The 22,417-nt window shown below is 43.3% G+C and overlaps 1 long non-coding RNA gene across 1 annotated transcript; it reads right to left on the bottom strand.

The window, feature by feature from the left end:
* Nucleotides 1-2,866: 2,866 nt before the first annotated feature.
* On the bottom strand, nt 2,867-22,130 carry LOC117099305. Its single transcript, XR_004443754.1, has 3 exons — nt 22,046-22,130; nt 21,767-21,879; nt 2,867-2,926 (listed from the first exon to the last, which is right to left on the bottom strand). It is a non-coding gene; the product is annotated as an uncharacterized LOC117099305 (long non-coding RNA).
* Between the last annotated feature and the right edge of the window lie 287 nt (nt 22,131-22,417).

Here is a 22,417-nt window from a genome sequence, read left to right as displayed (position 1 = left end):
CAACTAATTCATGCAGCAAGCTCACTGAGGCCCTGCTATGATCTGACATCGCTTTAGACCGTGGGGATACAGCAGTGAACACAACAGACAATCACCTCTTCCTTCATGGAGCTTACATTCCAGTGTAGTAAGACAAAAAAGATGATGGTTTTAAATATATATATACTTATTTTGAATGGCTGGTGCCATTCAACCATGGTTCTGTAATCAGAAATCTCTGAAGTCAAGTTTTAAAAACTCCTCCTGAGACCACAGATGTCATGAGTGCTCTTCCAAGAGTGATGCTAACATTTGGGCACTTGGAGAGTCGTGGCTCCACTTCTTCACTCCTCCTTATCAGTTCCTCCCAGATTTTATGGTTCCATTGAGGCTGGCGCATGCAGCTGTCCCCTTTTTGCTTCCGTTAGTCTGACAGATTAGGCCAGTTGGTTTATTAATGACTTGGCCACCTACCAACGGCATAAGCAGCGGGATAAATCCCAGCGGAGGGTCTCTCCTCTGCTTCTGCTGAGCTTGGTCTTGAAATGCTTTGAGATCTACAGCAGTAACAGCACAAGGAAACAACTTAATTGCTCGATGGTAGCGCGGCTTTGCAGTTGCTTATCAGAGAGAATCATCTTTTGGAAATTAACATGTAATCTCCTCGATGCCATGACAAACTCACAAAATCTCATCTCTCTGGTCTGAGAAATATGCCTAGAACAAAATGACTTATTGGATGATTTCATTTACTTCAGTTAAGAGACCACAGCTCATTAGGCCTTTAATACAGATCTACAACATCAGGACTCCCCAAACGATGTTTTCCTTGCTCAATGACCCCAAAACATATAATCTGGAAATAAGGAGGCACCTGAAAACTATGACTACATAACATCTGTGCTCAAAGGAAACAGACAACCCACCATACAATGTAGGTAAAGACTACTCAACAGAATTTACCCCTTTCTCTTTCTCTTCGCTGTCTAAAAACTGCAATGGCAATAGTATTGTCCCCTTTAACAAGCATAAGGAAACCTCTTTCCTTATACATAATTCAATGCCTTTCACTCCACTCTCTGCATGTCCTTACACATGGATGGACCACCCGGCCAGCTGTCTGGATGGCAGACCCCAGGGAGCGGCCCCATGTCCTTAACTCACTGGACTGACTAAGGCAGCACCACAGGGAGATACAGAAGCCAATCAATGAGAGGACAAACGGACTCTGGTTTCCTCCTAGCACTTAACGCAGGCTGTTCACCTCAGCCCTGCAACATTTCAGGCAGTCTGACTCCTGCTTCATGAGCCTGAAAAACAGAACTGGTTCTGCTCTCAGCGACCACTCCACAGAGCACACTGCAGTCCCTGAGCAAGCAGAGATTGAGGAGACAAACCCAAAGCGATGAGAAAAGGCAGAAGGAGCAGCTTTCTGTTCCCAGGCAATTTTGAGAGTTATAAATAGATGAGGGGGAGGGATAAATGTAAAGAAAACACTTACTATAGAAAGAAATAGAAATCTTAAATATTTAGACAATGAAAGAAGCAAAAAGAACTGCCGTAAAAGTCACTCTGCATACAGGCTCATACGAGACATGACAACTGTCAAATAACTATGCTAAGCAATGAAATGCCTTCATCCCCAGTTACTTTTGCTATTAATTGCAATTTCACAAAGGTTTTCAACATTTTCCACAAGAGAAAAAAAGATGCAATGCTTTTTCAAAGTTTTGCAGGAGTTTTATGTCAGGAAACAAACTGGTTTGCACATTCGGAAGGTGGAAGTTAAGAAGGTTACATTTTTCCTCACATATTTTGGAGGCATCTGGACAGCCCTATTTAAAAAAAAGCACCTGACCTTTGAAAAGCTCATAAGACAAAATCAGCTTTATTTTCTGTTAGAGATCTCCTATGAAGAGTTAAGTATTTTTAACAAAAGAATGTGCATGTGTAGCTACGGAGTTGCTCGCACCATCACAGCCTGTTTGTAGTAGGGATTGCTAACACGGCGAGCCTGCATGTTGAGACAGCATCATCCACTAGAGGCCAGAATGAGACTGTCATGTACAGGCAAATCAAATACAGACTCAGGAAGCACCAGAGCATCAGGGAGTGACACCAATACTGGAGATGACATGCTGGCAAAATGCATTTCTAAATCCTCTTACACAGTTTCTTTCCACATCTAAATCAGTGGGTAAATGAGGCACTAAAGGATAACATCTGTCAGCAAGAGGCTGATACTGTATTGAAGACTCAGAAACTGTAACAAAAATGGACCATTCTTTCCTGAATGGAAGTTGAGAAGGAAGGAAAACAGGAGGCAGAGCATGGCTGCTGGTGAGAGAGGGGCCAAGACACAAATATATATCTGATATAGGAGGCAAGAGAACAGAGAAATGGAAAGGGAAAATGCCTTTGGAGTTCCCGGACCTGGAACTGGACTGGGAGCTAGCTGCAGCCTCATGCATCAGTGGGGAACTGGTTAACAACACGCAGCACAGGCACAGCATGGAGCATGATACTGCCACCTGACAACTGAGGTAGGCCTGTCTGTTGGTATGGAAAGACCTCTTAGACATGCTTAAGTAAGAAAGTAGTAGACACTATGCTCTTTAACGATGACATCTGTGTGAATTTGTTAAGGATGCATATGCACACACATACACATAAAATCCTTCTAAAGGCTCACACCTGTAATCCCAGCACTTTGGGAGGCCGAGGTAGGTGGATCACCTGAGGTCAGGAGTTCGAGGCCAGCCTGACTAACACAGTAAAACCCTATCTCTACTAAAAATACAAAAATTACCTGGATGTAGTGGTGTGCATCTGTAAGCCCAGCTACTTGGGAGGCTGAGGCAGGAGAATTGCTTGAACCTGGGAGGCGGAGATTGCAGTGAGCCGAGATCATGCCATTGCACTCTAGCCTGGGAGACACAGCGAGACTCTGTCTCAAAAAAAAAAGAAAAGAAAAGAAAAGAAAATTCATTCTAAAAAGATGCACAAACACAAGAAGCCTCCCAATTAGAGGCCTTGCACTTGCCACTGGCCCTGTTCAGAAAGGTCCTTTCCCAGATCAACCCCCACTGAGTTCTTTACTCATTTACCATCTCAGCAAGACACCCCTGCCATTGTATTTAAAAATCAGTGCCTCCAATACTATTGTCTCCCTTTGCTGCCTTATTTTCCTCAAAACACCTGATATCATCTGGCACATTCCATGGCTTACTCATTTATTCATGGGTTTTATTTTTTATCTCACTCCTCTGGAATGTAAGCTCCATGAAGGAAGAGGCGATTTTGTCTGTTGTGTTCACTGCTGTATCCCCAGAGTCTAAATCGATGTCAGCTCATAGGAGGGCCTCAGTGAGCTTGCTACATGAATTAGTTAAGTCATAGCCTATGTTGTTGTTCCCTGAAGTGAGAAAAGAGCTAGGAGTTACTCAGGTTACCAAAGAAACAATGCTGTGTTGAGGCTGCCAGTCTGGACATGACCTCCAGCTGACTTTGCTCCAAAGGTGAGTCCAAGAACTCAAGGGCATCTCCCTTCTCTTAGGTCACAGACCAGGATTTTGTATTCTGGAGTGAGTTTGATCAAAGGATCTAACAGAGAAATGCAGCTAATGTAGACCTGTGAATGCAAGAGGGCTTTCCCCCTCCTAGAAAGGCCATCCACTCCATCCAATGACACAGGTTTGGGAGAATCCTGGAGAAGCTGGGGAAGGACACCTGCCTAGCAAGTCAGACCAGGTTGCTGTACCCCGGCTGTTGATGGGAGAACAGCAGTCACAGCCGGACTGTCCATGCATCCCTGTGTGGAACGCAGTTCTCCTCCACACAGCCCACCGCATTCGACCTTGAACCAAAAAGGTGCTGGAGAATGACAAGCAAAAACCCATCCAGGGTTCTTAGCAGTGGGGAAAGCATATTCCTATCATCATGTTTTGCTGAAATAATTTTGAATTATGCCTTGGACGTAGAGGATGCCAGAGTTTGGATATTCTCTTTGCAGAGGCCTTGGTAACGGAGAGGACACTCCCAAGTAGTAAGGGGATTCTGGGGGCAACTACTTAACCAATCTAGTGCTATTTCAGAATTTTTTAAAAAAATAATTGTGAGAAATGTTTTTGGAGTGAAACATATATTATCACGTGGACCAATATAGCAGTCGGACTCAATGTAAATATTAATGGTACTTTTTCTATTTCTCCACTCCTCACTACAAATTCGTTACTTGCCTGAGATCTAATTTTACTTAATATGTAGGTAAGGGATAGTGCTTGGCATGATTTCATGCTTGGAATATGTAGGTAAGGAAAATTGCTCAGAATGATTTCATGCTTGGTTTGTTTTCTCTTCAGTTCTATTCTCAAGTAGTTTAGCATTTTGTTTTAAATGTTTTAGCTCCTAAGGGCACAAATATATGCAATAATATCTCTCTTCCCAGATTATCAGGCCTACAACTCCTTCAAGCACCCAGAAGCCAGACCAGGACACAGATGAAAATGCTAACATAACACTGCATCGTGCGGATGATTTGAAAATACGGTGACTGAGAAGTGACTCATCCCAGATGGCTGTGGGGTCAAACACATCTCCAGTTACGGCCCTTGGGACAAGTGGCAGGCCCCGCACTCATGAGGGCTCTCCATGTGCTGCTCCCTCCTAATGCCCACCAATAAATCCTACTTCCTGTCCAAAAAAAAAAAGAAAAACACCCATCATAGAAACATGCACTTTGCTCCTTGAAAGTTCTCATTCAAAGCCTTATTAACTATTATTTAACACATAAGCCTAATAAGTATGTTTAATTAATTTCCAAATCTATGCAGATTGAAAGGAAAATTGGCTAAAAGACATGAGTCAAGCAGCTGCAATGACTCAGAGATGTAATAGACAATGATAACAAAAGAGCAAACAGAACTATAAATAATGAATATTCATAATGACAAACAATTGTCAAGCTAATATTTAACTACAACTAACATACATTGTAATGATAGAAAGCTTTCCAATGTACTTTAAAAGGAATTTAACCAGAAATGGCATTAAAAGAAAGCAGTACTTTTTTTGTTTGTTTGTTTGTTTGTGTTTTGAGGTAGGGTCTCACTCTGTTGCCCAGACTGGAGTGCAGTGGCTTGATCTCTGTTCAATGCAAATTTAGTCTCTCGGGTTCAAGCGATTCTCCTGCCTCAGCCTCCTCAGTAGCTAGGATTACAGGCAGCCGCCACCATGCCTGGCTTTTTTTTTTTTAAATTTTTAGTAGAGATAGGGTTTCACCATGTTGGCCAGGCTGATCTCAAACTCCTCACCTCAGGTGATCCTTCCACCTTGGCCTCCCAAACAGCTGGGATTACAGGCTTGAGTCACCGCGTCTGGCCAAGAAATTAGATTTTAAGTGTTCTTACCACAGAAAAGATTAAGTATGTGAAGCATGACATATGTTAAATAGCTTGATTTTGCCATTCCACAAGTATACATATATCAAAACATCATGTTGTACACCATAATATATATAATTTTTACTTGTTAATTAACAATAATTAAATGGACAGCAGTACTTAAAAGAAAAAGATGGGCCGGGCGCGGTGGCTCAAGCCTGTAATCCCAGCACTTTGGGAGGCCGAGACGGGCGGATCACGAGGTCAGGAGATCGAGACCATCCTGGCTAACACGGTGAAACCCCGTCTCTACTAAAAATACAAAAACTAGCCGGGCGAGGTGGCGGGCGCCTGTAGTCCCAGCTACTCAGGAGGCTGAGGCAGGAGAATGGTGTAAACCCGGGAGGCGGAGCTTGCAGTGAGCTGAGATCCGGCCACTGCACTCCAGTCCGGGCGACAGAGCAAGACTCCGCTTCAAAAAAAAAAAAAAAAAAAAAAAAAAAAAAAAAAAAGAAAAAGATGTACTTATTTAGATTAGATTATTCTCTTATAAGGATCCAACTCTTAATTCTTAAAGCTAGCAAAATGGAAGTTATTGTATATATGGAATCTATATGTATGGATATTATATGTCCCATATATATAATCAATAGATGATAGACGGCAATCCATTAAAAATTAGTGTGGCTTCCTACAAAATTTACATTTATTTATTCAATAAATAAATATTGAGCACTTCTAGTTCCTAGTGAGCTAGACAGACATGGTACTGCCCTTGTAGACCCTCCTCATGTTCTAGTTCCTTTCTTTTTTTTTTTTTTTTTTTGAGATGGACTCTCGTTCTGTCACCCAGGCTGGAGTGCAGTGGTGCAATCTCGGGTCACTGCTACCTCCGCTTCCCAGGTTCAAGCAATTCTCCTGCCTCAGCCTCCTGAGTAGCTGGGATTACAGGCACTCACCACAATACCTGGCTAATTTTTATATTTTTAGTAGAGACGGGGTTTCATCATATTGCCCAGGCTGGTCTCAAACTCTTGACCTCAAGTGATTCATCAATCTCAGCCACCCAAAGTGCTGGGATTACAGGCATGAGCCACCACATCTGGTCTATTCCATTACATTTTAGGTAAGTTCCTTGAAAGTGAAAAATAGGGTGCCTTGAGAGAAAATAGGTTAAATAGACTAGATCTGTTCTGAAGATGGTAGGGTGGGGGGCTCCCTTGGGGTCCTAAATTTCAGATCTGAAGAGTGAGTATATCACTTAAGTAAGTAAGGAGCTGGCTATGGGTGGGCGCTCCATTCAGGAGGAACAGCAAATGCAAAGGCCCTGGGGTGAGAGGGAGTGCATGGTGCTAGCGGAACTAAGGGAGGTCCTGTGGCTGGAGCAAGAGGATGAGAGGCAGGGGTGGAAACACTCAGAATGCAAAACACATGCTGATGTAGACAATGTTTATTCTACGGGCAGTGGCAATTCACTGCAGAGTGCCCTTCGAAGATGTTTGAAAAACTCATTTTGATGGCAGTGTGTAGAACAGATCAAAGTGAGAGCCTGAGTGAGCATCTGATTGCTTAAGGGGGACAAGGCAGGTGGTGTCGCAGTCCTCCAGGGAGAGCTGATGGTAAGAAGGTGAGGATGAAGATGAATAGCTGTATTCAAAAACACTTAGGAGGTAACAGTGGACAGGATTTAGAGATGGACCAAGTATGGATGGTGAGGAAGAGGAAGGAGTAAGAGGCCTCGGTGTTCTGGCCTGGGCAGTTGGGAGCACCACAGGGCTGGCCACTAGATGGAGGACATGACACAGGCACAGGAATACCACGTGGGGTGAGGCAGGGACTGATCAATGTTGTTTCAACTTGCAAAGTTTGGAGTCCTGTGAAACATCCAAATGAGTATGTCAAGAAAGGTGTATGTATGTATCTGAAGTTCAGAGGCCACATCTGGGTTCAAGACATAAGGTTCAAGCTCTTCACTTACACTGGCTGTGGGTCCTAAGAACTTACAAGGACAAAAGATTTCTATTGCTAAACTCATCACTGGAGGGGACAAAAACGGTTCTCAGGGAAAAGTGCTTTTGATAAATTTTGTTTCAGATAATTGGGCCACTTACACTTTCCAAAGACATTGGATGAAATAAGAAAAATGGATTTCATGCTATAAAGCTCAAAAACACCATACAAATATGTCAACTAATAGTACATGATGACTGCAATTTAATATGAGAAAAAATCAGCTTGCTTGGCACACATGGACTAAGCACATAATAAACATATACTGATTTGATGATGCTGATACTGATAACAATGATGACATGGGAATGTTTTACAAAAGGGATATAAACATATGCCAACAAGATCATTTAGTTCTCGGATAAGTTACCATGTACCAAATAGCCATATTGTTAATACTGGTTTTGCCAATTATAATTCTCAAAGCTCTTCCATATACTGTATTTATATAATCTTCAAAATCATCCTTTAAAGCAGGTGAGACAAATATTATACCCATTTTATAGATGACAAAACTAAATCTCAAAGAGCTTAAGAAACTCAACCAAAGATATTCAGTTAACAAGTGGCAGAGCCATGATTCATCCAAATCTTTGACTTCATTTTCTGTATACCAACACTGGTTAAAAGGAGACCAGAAGAAACACAAAACAAAGCTGATGAAATCTTTGGAGGAGTTTCCTTTAAGAAATGCATCTATGGAAGATTGCCTGAGGCCAAATACAGTATGAAAAATATAAAGGTTTTTGCCATCTTGGAAGGAAGCAAAGTGAAGAAATGGAGAAAAGTTGAGTACTGAATTGATATCACTGTGCAGAGTTGCTGGATGAAGCCTCAACAGATTTTCAGATAAGCAAGCCATACATTTTTCTGTTGTCCCACTAGTTTGAGTAGCACTTCTATCACTTGCAATCAAAATAATACTGACTAGTAAATGCAACGATATTGGACAACTCTGTACTTTCTCAACCAAATCCACACAACCTTCCTCTATGACTATGCTCATGCTATTTCTACCAACTGGTATTCGTTTTCTGACCTGTTGAACTCCTCGCCATCCTTCAAACACCCCCTCACTTTGATCTCCAAAATGAAACCTTGACTGACTCCACCAGGACAATCACTTCTCCCTCTTTTGCTCCCCAGGCACTTTATATGCACTTGTCTTACAGAACTTCATCCTCTGGAGTAGGCATCTCTTCTTCCCCTGGTACAGTATCTTACACATGGTAGACCTTCAATACATAATCAATTTTACCGCACTGTATAAACTGGAATACTAACTAATTTCTCAGAATATTGCCAATGTTGAAATGTCGAAATGTTTAAAATACTAATATTATGTAACAAAACAAAAGAATGGTCAAACCTTGGCTTTACCTCTCCACGTTTATTAGATGAACACGCCATATCAGACATTTCTCGGGACCTTCTAGAGCTGGTCATTCTGAATATTATTTTGGGGGTAGTAGAATATAACCACCCTAAAAATATGAAATAAGAAGTTGCAAATCTTTCACATTTCATATTAAGCACATAGATTTTATTTTGCAGATATACTCTGTTAATTGTACTAATAAAAGGCATGTCCCTCCACCTCGCAAATACTATAAAAATATTATAAGCATATTTTGATAATCTGTATCTTCTACCATTTCAGTTGGTTCTCAAAATAGCTTTGAAATGTTATATTTTACTACTGTTCACAACAAATCATGTAACCTAGTTCCAAAAAACAAGGAAAGTGAATTCAAATAAGAATATTTTTTCATTAAGATCTAGCAAAATGTTTTATATTCCTAATCTGGGTTTATTCTATGAAAGAAAAAGGAATTAATCTTTGTTTTTAATCTACATAGCATTCAAACTGGAAAGGCAAATTTCTATTTTCTAATGCTGGGTTATTAAAATGTATTTCAGATGAAAGGCATATAATGCTTATTTCCATACAAACTACAAGACAGCAAAATGAATAGAATCATCATGCTCATGGAAAATGCCAGCACCTCAGAGAGAGGCAGATCCAATCAGAAAAATGCTGTAGCTTTTACCTTTCAGAATAACGATTTACTAAGATTACTTTTAAGCAGCTAATGGCTTTTGGTCTGACAAAGTACAATAAATATTGGCACAGCATCTTACAGTATATACTATATGCTGATAATTATCCCCATTTGATGTTTATGGAAAATGAAGCCTAGAGGTCTTAATAACACTGAGTATGTGATGAAGCCAGAGGCCTGGAGGTCTGTGTCTCATCCCCAGTGGCCATGTGACAGGTTATACAAGTGCCAACAAATTGCTGCTCATGAGACTTTTTTGCCCAGCTCTCATTTCATACCATAGTAGCCTTCAGGCTTCTAGAAGCTGTTCACCTCTAGAGCTGCCTCTTTGGCCCAGCCTCCTCCTTGGGGGTGGACACTCCCCTCACCTTCCATGGCTGCCTTGCTCCTGCTTCCATCTCTCCACTGTTGTGTCTTCCCTTCTAGGCCGGCCCCTTCAGACCTGCCTTTCCCTCCTGGAGATACGATAACTGACTCTGATTCAGACAGTCTAGGCACCTGGAAAGGTAAAGAGGAGTTTCCCTCTTCTGAAAAGAGACCCCTGATACTGCTCCGCACACGCAAATAGCAGAAATATGTCTCCAGTACACCGGCCCCATCCTCTGGTTTATGTGATGGGTCATTACTCCAAGAGAGGCTATCACGGACATCCTGGAATGGCAAGGATCCCTTCACACCAGTTGTGAAAAAGTCCCTGGAAGTGGGATAAATTGAAGGCAGCGGCTTTTCCTTTTGCTCTTGAGCTATTTCCTTGGGTCTCCACTCAGGGTGTCTGCACTAATCTTCTGTGCATCCCAGGTGGTGGCAAATGGTGAAACCAAGTGCTGCCCTGCACATACCATGTGCCATCTGCAGTGGGTTCATGGAAGGTACCAGAACCTGAATGTACATGAAAGGCCACATTCTCCAGGGGGCCCTCCAACATATTCAGCAAGAGGGTGGCAACTTGAGGGCCCGGATAACTTTCAGGATGTGCTAGATCAAACTGCCTCAGAGTTATCTCCAAGAGGGCTGCTTTTTTTTTTGAGATGGAGTCCCTCTCTGTAGCCCAGGCTGGAGTGCAGTGGCGCAATCTCAGCTCACTGCAACCTCTGCCTCTCAGCTTCAAGCAATTCTCCTGCCTCAGCCTCCCGAGCAGCTAAGATTACAGGCATGAGCCACCACACTCGGCTAATTTTTATATTTTTAGTAGAGATGGGATTTCGCCATGTTGGCAAGGCTGGTCTTGCACTTCTGACCTCACGATCCACCCATCTCAGTTCAGCCGCTCAAAGTGTTGGGATTACAGGCGTGAGCCACCACGCCTGGCCAAGGGCTGCTTTTAACAGAACTCTGCACACAACTGCTCTGACCGCCTCTTGGTACTCTCCCCATCAATCTCTCCTTCTGTCCTTGTAGTGGCATGTCTCCATTCATTTTTATTAGTATCGATCTGGGGGGAGCTTAAAGTGAACACTGTGTTGTCTGATTCCTTTCTCCATCCATTGGAGCTGTCGCAGGGGGCTGTGTGTTGACCCTCAGGCAGCCTCTGGATGGGGTCATCACCTCTGCAGATGTCAACCTGTGCATCCCTGCAGGCTTTACTCTGAACTCCACCCTGACATCCTCCCCCAGCGGTGTGTCTCCAGGAGAGGAAACACGACTTTCCAGCACAGTGATTTCTGGCACCAGTGTGCTACCCCTTGTGGGAGATAAGGAAGTTCCCGGAAACTCTGCATTTCCTGCCTAGAACACCCCTTCTGAGAGTTCCCTTCCCTCTCCAGGTTCATCTAAAAGTTCCTCCTCTGAGCTGTCTGTCAGTGGATTCCAGAAGTAACCATTTCTTGGTGGGCTCTGCCCAGTCTCCTCTAAAACCTTACCATCTACATAAGTGTATCTGAGTTGTGGCTGAACCCTGACCTCTCAGGAGACATCTCATCCTCACTGGGTTCTGAATATGTCTATTTCCTGCCCTGTCATATTTTTGCTGAGCAGAATCTTCCTGCTTAAGGCTTTTAGCAGGGGGCATGGCAGCTCCTCCCTCCCTCTCATTCCTAACTATAGTTTCTTGCCACCCACAAGACTGATAGCCAGGAAAATCCTTCAGGAAGGAATTTGAAAATTCCAAAGACAAGGCGATTTCTGACAAGTTATTCTGGGAGCTTAAAGGGAAACTATGAATATGCTTTTGGGTACTGGACTGGTCTCTGAGCAGAGGGGGAGAATCAGATGATCTCAGATAACCCTTTTTCTTATTTCCTAGAGCATTTGAACTTCGGCAAAAGTTAGACCAAGGGAGTCCTATAGAAGTTTTGGGACTTTTCAACTTGTGCTCTTCAGGAGAGCTGGATGAGAACTTCTGGGCCCAATTTATAACATGACTCAGCTTCTGTGTCCCAGGAACCAAGGCATCAGTCACCATATGGAGATGCCATTCAGTCGGGCAGCAATTTCTCTTGGGCCCCCACTGGGCCCTCTGGTCCCAGTATTGCTCTGCTTCTCCCACTTCGGACACTTCAAGGAGCAGAGGTTTCTTTCCGTTTGCTAAATAATGAGGTAATGCCTGAGGGCTCCTCAGCCTGAAGGTCTGACGTTCTGTGGCGTTCACTTGGGTGTCTTGGGAAGCCATCAACACTGATTGGCTGCCATTTCTGGAAGAATCACCCGTGAGGATCCCAATGCTTTCATAGTAAGTTACACACTTGGCTCACAAGAGCTTTAGGCCAGGGGATTGAGGCATGTCTGCTTCATTCCGTGGAGAATGTCCAGTCTGTATGGGAGGTAATGGATTTATCTGCAAATTTTTTAAAAAAGACATTTTTTAAACACATGCGGTTTCAGGAAGAAGCAACAGCATGTGTGAAGGCTTCCAGATGAGCGAATTTGGTCAGAAGAAACTGGCCCAGGCCAAGGGCTGCAGACCCCCGGGGGTGGAGCGAGTCACAGTTGCTGCAAGTCATTGGAGAATCCTTATGTGAGCTAAAAAAATGCCTGAATAATAAACAAATAACACTGCAATTCATGAAATATATATTCACATGCAAATAACATCTGAACTCTGAGAAGCCTTTTGACATTGTGTATTTTCTTAATCCTTATACTAAAAGTATAATGACAAAAAGTATGACTGTCATGTCAGTTTTGGAGAAAAAATTTCAGGATGAAACCATGACCTTATATTAAAAAAGTCATGGTCCATGTTGGCCTGGACTTAGCCTGTACTCTCCCCCTTCCCTGACCCCTGTTTAGTGTTCTCAGGCTGCATTTGTCTCTATGCCCAATAGGAAATCAATCTCATAAATAAATGTATGTTTAGGTGTTGCTAAATGACAAGAAGTTATAATCTTATACACAAAATGCTGATACTAAATAACACTAAACAGACACTTTCTCTGAAACATGTATTTAAGAACTTTGACAAATAATTTCTGAAGACATCATGTCTGTTCTGGAAGTAACAGATATTTGCATCATGGAATTTTCCAGGAGAAAAAGGAGCCATCTATCTTAGAAGGCAAAGAAGTGATTACAAATGACAAAGAAATCCTTTTTAGCCCAGTGGTTTTCGCAACGCATTCTGCAGAGCTCCACATTTGCAAGGAAAATCAGAGACCATGACAGAAGGGGCTTGGAAGGGGCCAAGGGAACTCCAGGATTTGAAACCCCTCATGCATTTCAACTAGAGCAATTCTAGTACATTTTAAATGGCAAGACTTCCTTTAAGGAAAGGATTCAACTGCCACGAAAAAACATTTGAAATCTTTTATACAATATTCTTACTTTGCAGATCAGGGGACTGAGGCTTAGAATGATGAAGTGACTTCTTCAAGGTCAGCCTGGTTGAGAACAGCAAGGTCATGCATGATAAGAGCCCTGTCTACATTGCACCACAGTAGTGGGACATCCTCAGACTGGCAGCACACCTGTAATCCCTCGTGTAGTATCATCTACCATATCTGACCATTCCAGCTCACCATGAATGACACCGTCTACCAACGATACCACTTAGTGTCTGTACATTGCTTAGAAACTATCATGTATTGCTTCTTTATTCATGCTTATTATATTGGTCATTAGAATTTTCATTTTCATTTCTTGAGTTGTCTAATGTTTTACAAAAATATTTATTTTGAAACATTTTGAAACCCTATTTATAGTATAAATAGGGTAACTAACCATCCCTATTTACCTGGAACTGAGGGATTTCCCTGACACATGGCCATCAATGCTGAAACTGAGACTATCCTAGACAGACAAGGCTGGTCAGTCACCCCAACTAAAAAGTCATTTTATCCCCTTGAGAGTAAGTTGCCAACCTAATAGTCCATCATCCCTGAAAAATTTAGTGTAGATTTTCTACAAACAAGGACTTTATCTTTCATACTTTACAATGTAGCCAGCAAAACCAGGAAAGTAACATTGATACATTATGACCATCTTCTCCTCATACTCCATTCAATATTCACCAATTGTTCCAGTAATGTCCTTTCTAGCAAAGGATTCAGTTCCAATTCACACATTGCATTTAGTTGCCATGCCTCTTTAGTCTCCTTCAATCTGGACAGATCCTCAGTCTTTCCTTGACTTAATGATGTATCTAATTTTTAAGTTAGCCACATCTAGTCTCTCTGATTTAGGGCACATATAGTAGGTTATGGGTTTTTTTTCTTTCATATTTTTAGAGCACCAGTAACACTTTTAACCACATAGAATGTGCTTCATAAATAACTGATCAACAAACATGAAGTCAGCCCGACTCCATAACTGAAGGTAGCCATGATTCCGCTGGGATATTGAACTGGTTGTTCTCAGCAACAACGTGAACTCCCAAAGGGTCTGGTTTTCACACTCTAGCAAAGCCGAAGAATGAGAAGCCTCTTTATTCTTCAGCTCTTCTTTGAAGTCAATAACATTTCATCTAGGCTGGGCCCAATCAATAATCTCAGTAGACTGGACTAAATAACACTAAACAGATGAGTGAATTCAAGGAGCGAGATACTGGGACTGTGGAAATTAGTCTGAAGACCATTCATGGTCTCAACTTTTTACCCTTTTCTCATTACATTGCACATTGCCTTGCACTAACCTTATTTTTTATCATGATGCAGATAAGGGTGTCATTAAGGCCACAGTGGAGTAAAGATGATTTAGCTATTGTCTAGGCCGCTTGTTCCTGTCACTTATCAGAGATGGACACTCAGATCCAGAGAGTAGGACCATAGCTATGCCCACAAGAAGTAAGTGGCCAACTTATAAAGGAACCCGTGGCTTTTGGAAGCCCAGCGTTCTTTCCACAGCTTTCTCACTGTAAACAACAACAGCATGAAGACCCATTGTCAGGAAATTGTACCAATGTATAATTAGTATCACTGTATACTTAGGACCTCAGAAACCCAAAAACTAGTACTTAAATTGAAAAAAAAAAACAAAAAAACCCTTAGTGTGTGGGTGTATGCATGTGTGTGTGTGTGGGTGTACATATATTTATATGTACGTATATATGTATATAAAATCAGGGTCCAGTGAGATATATGAAAAACGTGTAATAATAATAACAACAACAATAATAACAGTAGCTGTTAACACATAGCACTTAATGCTCTGAAAACAGAAGCACAGATAGGTTAAGTAACTTGCCCAAGGTCACATAGCTGTAGATGGAAAAGCCAGAATTTCAGCCCAAGCCTACTGGTTTCAGAGGTCTTGCTTTTCATAACTCTTGGATATGTTACCTTTCACTTTTCATTATTTAGCTGGCTCTGCATTGTCATAAGCAATGTATAGCTCAAGTTGTGTTTTTAGAACTCAAATTGATAAGCCATCAATTCAAACACAAATAAACTGGTCTGCCCATGGAAAAGAAAATATCGGAAGCCATACAGAAAAAAAAAAAAGTTTTACAATTATGGTTTGCAGTTACTTAAGAGCATGGTATACAACTGACAGTGTCGGTGTATATAGATAAACAGATAGTAGCTTAATAAGCCTTTATTTCATTCCTTCTTGAACGACAGAATTTCTCTTTGGACCTCTGTGCTTCACTGTGTCCACAGCTGTTCCTTGCAAGACACTGAAAACTTTCAAGAAATAAACTTTGCCTCCCAGCTCCTCCACAGGGTGCAGTCACATGTACACAGGGTGCAGTCACATGCACACAGGGTGCAGTCACATGCACACAGGGTACATGCCACCTACAGGCATGAAAAAGATGCTTGCTTTCTCCAGAATGGCCAATGGGACTGCTTAGTGGGCTGTAATCCCCAAAGATTGTAGCAGGCAGAGTAGAAGTCAAGGGAGAGGCAAAGGGAAGGCTTCACGCAAAACTGCTGACATTGAGAGAGAGAGTGGGGAGAAAAGCAGCAAGTGAATTTAAGGAAAGAAAACAGAACTGTAACCACATTAAATTACGGGCAGGGGAAACAAGGAGAATGATACATCAGTTACAAACTGGAAACAGAGGTTGTCTTTTATCAAAAGCCAAACTACCTGCACAGCGGTAAATTATTAGAACACAAAATAGTTTCTTCTTCTAGTACAATAAACCGGAAAACAATGTGCAATGCAGACATTTAAAAAAAAAAAAAAAAGCTAGGCACAGTGGTTCACATCTGTAATCTTAGCACTTTTGGAGGCCAAAGCAGGTAGATCACTTGAGGTCAGGAATTCAATACCAGCCTGGCCAACATGGTGAAACCCCATCTCTACTAAAAATACAAAAATTAGCCAGGCGTGGTGGAGCGTGCCTGTAGTCCCAGCTATTTGGGAGGCTGAAGCTGGAGAATCACTTGAACCCTAGAGGCAGAGGTTGCAGTGAGCCGAGATTGCACCACTGCACTCCATCCAGCCTGGGCAACAGAGCGAGACTTTCATCTGAAAAAAAAAAAAGAAACAAATAAAAAAATAAAATAAAATAACACTACATATTCCAAAACAAGACCTTCCCTCCTCACATCTAATAGACACCATTGTTCTATTTCTGGTGCTTATACAATATCTGTCTCATTTAAAATAACAAAACAAAACAACCTGCAATTCCATCTCAGGCAAGTCTATAATGGAAGCAGCTGATGGATAAAACTCTCCTCATTTTCTCCACCCCTACTTGAAGGCCAAAGCTTCAGGATTCTCTAAGCCAGGACCCAGGTGAGAGAACAGTCTCCTCTAAATGAAGAACTCTCTTCCCCAGCCTCAGTACTTTGTTGTTTTACATGTATTTTATCTCTCCTCTCATGCCCAGTATATATGATGGAACCTCAACACACTCTTGTTGACTAGCTAAAGAATCAATCTAATTTGATCTAAAGAATCAAATTTTCATTTGTAACTTTTCACTCAGGAAAAAAAAAATTCCACCGTCCCCTTGGCCACTACTTCATCATTCTGGAAGCTCCAGCAGGTAGCACAGCACATTAAAAAAATATGGATTCTGCCAAGCACAGTGGCATGTGCCTGTAATCCCAGCTATTTGAGAGGCTGAGGTGGGAGGATCACTTGAGCCCAGGAGTTCAAGACTGTAGTGAGCCATGACTGCACCTGTGAAAAGCCTCTGCACTACAGTCTTAGCAACAGAGTGATACCTCATCTTTAAATATTAATTAATTAAGTTGGGCAAAGTGGTTCATAGCTGCAACCCAGCACTTTGGGAGGCCAAGGTGGGTTGATCACCTGAGTTCGAGACCAGCCTGGCCAAGATGGTGAAACCCCATCTCTACTAAAAATACAAAAATTAGCCAGGCATGGTGGTGTGCATCTGTAATCTCAGCTACTCAAGAGGCTGAGGCACGAGAATCTCTTAAAACCCTGGAGGTGGAGGTTGCAGTGAGCCAAGATCATGCCACTGCATGCCAGTCTGGGCGACAGAGCAAGACTCTGTCTCAAAAAATAAATAAATAAATATTAATTAACTTTTTAAAATATTTAAAGAATATGTGTGGATTCTAGAGTCAGGCAAATAATCTTGGGTTTAAATCCCAGGTCTACCATGAGCTATCAATGTCCCTTTAGGTAAATGACTCAACCTCAGTTATACAGTTTGGCTGGGTCCCCACCCAAATCTCATCTTGAATTGTAGCTCCAATAATCCCCATGTGTCATCAGAGGGACGCTGTGGGAGGTAATTGAATCATGGTGGTGGGTTTTCCCATGCTGTTCTCCTGATAGTGAATAAGTCTCAAAGATCTGATGGTTTTACAAAGGGCAGTTCCCCCGCACACACTCTCTTGCCTGCTGCCATGTAAGACATAGCTTTGCTCCTCCTTCACCTTCCACCATGATTGTGAGGCCTCCCTAGCCATGTGGAACTGATACAGACAGTAGACAGGGAAACACTGAGTAGAAGAGGGTAGTTCTCTGGCAAAGTCCCCACTCTCAAGCCTAAAGACCCATGGCCCTAAACGAGGATAGGCGTTTCTGTTTTCGCACCCAAAAAGTTACTTTTTGGACCACCATGCTCCCTATCCTGTACCCATGTAAACCCTAAACCCCAGGATCCAGAGCAGACCAGCAGACAAAGAGATGAGACAAGCAGACAGACAGCAAACGATGTGGCAGAGAAAAAGAGAAGAGGAGGAACGTCTGAACACCAAGAGGAGTTGGGCTGGGGGTGGTTGGAGAGGAGTTAGGCCACTGGACAGCCCAACTCCAGGGGAAGATCATCTTCCCATTCCATCCCCTCCTTCCAGCTCCCAATCCATCCCACTGAAAGCCAGCTCCACCACTCAATAAAACTTCGCATTCATCCATCAAGCCCATGTGTGACCCGATTTTCTGGGATGCTGGGCAAGAGCTCAGGATATAGAAAGCTGTCACACCGCACCTCTACCCTTGCAAAAAGGCAGAGGGTTCATTGAGCTGTTTAACATTCAAGCCATCTGTGGATGGCAAGGCTAAGAGAGCTTCGTAACACTGCGGCCACAGGCACCCACCCCTAGACACTAGACGCTACTGCAGGGCTGGAGCCTATAGTGCTCCCCCCGCTCCTGCCTGTCTGCATGCTCCCTCTTCTGTCAGGGGCAAGCCACACTCCTGTCACACATCCTGCTAAGGGGATTAGGGAACTCTCTCATTTCAAAACTGTTAAACCTCTTTTTCTTTGTGAATTACCCATTCTCAGGTATGTCTTTATTAGCAGTGTGAGAACAGACTAATACAGTAAATTGGTACTGCAGAGTGGGGTGCTGCTGTAAAGATACCTGAAAATGTGGAAGCAAATTTGGAAGTGGGTAACAGGCAGAGCTAGGAACCATTTGAAGAGTTCGGAAGAAGACAGGAAAATATGGGAAAGTTTGGAACTTCCTAGAGACTTGGAGGGCTCAGAAGACAGGAAGATGTGGGAAAGTTTGGAACTTCCTAGAGACTAAATGAATGGCTTTGACCAAAATGCCAATAGTGATACAGACAATAAAGTCCAGGCTAACGTGGTCTCAGATGGAGATAAGGAACTTGTTGGGAACTGGAGTAAAGGTCACTCCTGCTATGCAAAGAGATTGGCAGCATTTTGCCCCTGCCCCAGGGATCTGTGGAACTTTGAACTTGAGAGAGATGATTTGGGGTATCTGGTGGAAGAATATTCTAAGCAGCAAAGTGTTGCAGAGGAAGCAGAGCATAACAGTTCAGAAAATTTGCAGCCTGGCAATGTGATAGAAAAGAAAACCCCATTTTCTGGGGGCAAATTAAAGCTGGCTGCAGAAATTTGCGTAAGTAACAAGGAGCCAAATGTTAATTACCAAGACAATGGGAAAAATGTCTCCAGGGCATGTCACAGAGCTTTGTGGAAGTCCCTCCCATCACCTAGGAGGAAAAATGTTTTCCTGAGCCAGATCCCAGGCCCCTTTGCTATGTGTAGCCCAGGGACTTGGTGCCCTGTGTCCCAGCTGCTCTAGCCATGGCTAAAAGGGACCAAGGTACAGCTTGGGCTGTGGCTTCAAATGATGCAGGCCCCAATCCTTGGCAGCTTCCACGTGGTGTTGAGCCTGCGGGTACACAAAAGCCAAGAACTGAGGTTTGGGAACCACTGCCTATATTTCAGAGGATGTATGGAAACACCTGAATGTCCAGGCAGAAGTTTGCTGGAGGGGCAGGGCCCTCATGGAGAACCTCTCCCAGGGCAGTGTGAAAGGGAAATGTGGGTTGAAGCCACTGAAGCCCCCACACAGAGTCCCCACTGGGGCACTGCCCAGTGGAGCTATGAGAAGAGGGCCTGTGAAATCACAAGCAAGTTAGTTAATTTCTAGATACAATGGGGGTAAAGGCATTGGATAAATACACCCTTTCCACATGGAAGAAATTTGGCCAAGACAAAGGGGCTATAGGCCCCATGTAAGTCTGAAATCCAATAGGGCAGTCATTCTCCAGATCACAGAATGGTAGATCTACTAACAGCTTACACCATGCACCAAATGCTGCAGACACTCAACACCAGCTGTGAAAGCAGCTGGGAGGGGGTCTGTACCCTGCAAAGCCACACAAGCAGAGATGTCCAAGGTTGTGGGAGCCCATCTCTTGCATCAGCATGACCTGGATTTGAGGCATAAAGTCAAAGGAGATCATTTTGGAACTTTAAGGTTTAATGACTGCCCCATTGGATTTCAGACTTACATGGGGCCTATAAGTCCCTTTGTTTTGGCCAGTTTCTCCCATTTGGAAAGGGTGTATTTATCCCATGCCTTTACCCCCATTGTATCTAGAAATTAACTAACTTGCTTGTGATTTTACAGGCTCATTGGTGGAAGGAATTTGCCTTGTCTCAGATGAGACTGTGGACTTTTGAGTTAATGCTGAAATGAATTAAGACTTTGCGGAACTGTTGGGAAGGCCTGATTGGTTTCAGAATGTGAGGACATGAAACTTGGGAGAAGCCAGGGGCAGAATGATATGGTTTGGCTTTGTCCCCACCCAAAAATCATCTTGAATTATAGCTCCCATAATCCCCACATGTCATGGGAGGGACCCAGTGGGAGGTAACTGAATCATGGGGGCAGTTTCCCCCACACTGTTCTGGTGGTAGTGAATAACTCTCTCAAGATCTGATGGTTTTATAAAGGCCAGTTCCCTTGCACACAGTAAATTGCCTGCTGCCATGTAAGACATGCCTTTGCTCCTCCTTCACCTTCTGCCATGATTGTGAGGCCCCCCCAGCCATGTGGTACTGTGAGTCCACTAAACCTCTTTTTCTTTATAAATTACCCAGTCTCAGGTATGTCTTTATCAGCAGCATGAGAACGGACTAATACATTCAGTTTCCTCATTCATAAAAACAGAGTGGGGGGAGGTGGCAAAGTGGGTCTTAAACTTTTCCTATCTCATGGTACAGGAATAAAGGGGGATGAAATATCTTAGGTGCCTGGTCCAGAAAAGGCAATTATAAATGTCACTTATGTTTCTTTCTCCTTCTAATTTATCCAATAAATGCAAAAACTCTGAGGCACTCACTCTCCTTGCTCTTTATCCACTCATCAAACTTTCCTTGGAGCCTAATTGCATGCCAGATACATAACTTCATAAAACACATGTGGTTGTCTCTGGTCCCGTGGAACTACAGTCACAGGGGAGGGGTCAGAAATGAAACAGCTCACCAATAAATGAGTGAATGAATTTGGCTAGATTAATAGGAGTGGGCAAAAGGTAGCATGAATAAACACTCCATTAGGGAAAAAGATAATTAAGCTAAATTCAAAGTACTGAGTGTGAGTGTGGAAGCCAGATCCTGGGAGTTTCTGAAATTATCTGTGCCTCCCTTTCCTCTTCTACAAAATGGAGATGGTAATAGATGGTAACTCTTTGGATTAGTGTGAAAAGTAAAGCAACACCCCCCTCCCTCATCCTCACTAACCCAGCATATCGACCAGTTTCCTGAGATGTCCAGATTTCCATTTGGCCTCCAGCCAGCTTGAATAGCCAAAGTGCCCCTAAGAAAGCACCCTGAATGTGAGGTCATCCAGGATCCCAGGAATCCATTATACCCACTCCAAAACTAAAAGCCCACAGACCGCGGGGGTAGGACCTGACTAGCTGAGACACGCTGACCAAGCTACCTGAAGCACCTTTGAGGTATGCCCAGGCCTCAGGGCTGTCAAGTAGAAAAACCAGCACCTCCAGCCAGGTGTGTCTCTCTCATAAAGAAAGTTGATTGGAACAGTTTTTTCTGCTTCTGTGTGGCAAGCTCACCCCCAGATGCTTCTGAGAGCACAGCCCTTGCATTCCCACTAGGCCACCTGAGAACCTGGCCTCCCACATCTGGATTCGGCTGAAGCAGCAGTCCTTGGAGAGAAAGGTGAGACTGGACAGTCAAGAAAGGGACAGAAAGTCGACGGCCTTGGAACTACCCCAGCGTGGACAGTTACAGAAGTCACATACCTGTGTGTTCCCACTCCTCACGGGAGGACCGTGCAAAGGCAAACTGCTAGGCAGGTAGACCTCATAGATTCTCTCAGTTGGGCAGTCGGTGAGTCTGTCCAAAGCATTTGAATCTGAAGATAAAATGTTAAGAAAAAAATCCTAGTAAAATATGTCACATATATTCTCCCCACCGAACCAAACAAAAATAACAAAGAAACACTTAAAGTTTATTTTTAAAAATAGGCGCAAGAAGTATTCAAAGTAATAAATAACAATAAGAAGAAGAAGAAACGTTACTTCTTAGCCTGACTGTCCTGGACGAGAATTCCCTCCCCGCTTGCATGTCGGGCGCTGACTGCCTGGACAGAGAGGTAGGTCCCCGCCCCTTACCCCGCCCTAAGGCTGAGGAACGCGGCGCCATCGGGTCGCCATGGAAACCGCGGCGGGTGGGCGGATCCCGGGGAGGTTGGCTGGGTCGGGCTCGCCTCGCGAAGCCGGAGATGCAGTTGGAGGCTGCGCGAACGCAGAGGAAAGAGAGCGAGTCCTGGGTTCCTTTGACTTGCAAGGGCTTGGCCCCTGCCCCGGGTCTGGGAAAGTGAAACAGAAAGTCACCTCCCAGCGCAGAATATTCAAATTTGCGAGGTGATCAGAATCACGCTGATTTAAAAC

Source organism: Trachypithecus francoisi, unplaced genomic scaffold (genome assembly GCF_009764315.1).
Source record: "Trachypithecus francoisi isolate TF-2019V2 unplaced genomic scaffold, Tfra_2.0 Lachesis_group16, whole genome shotgun sequence".
Lineage (NCBI taxonomy): Eukaryota > Metazoa > Chordata > Mammalia > Primates > Cercopithecidae > Trachypithecus > Trachypithecus francoisi.
The sequence above is the reverse complement of the archived record's forward strand: the minus strand, read 5'-3'. Positions and strand labels throughout refer to the sequence as shown.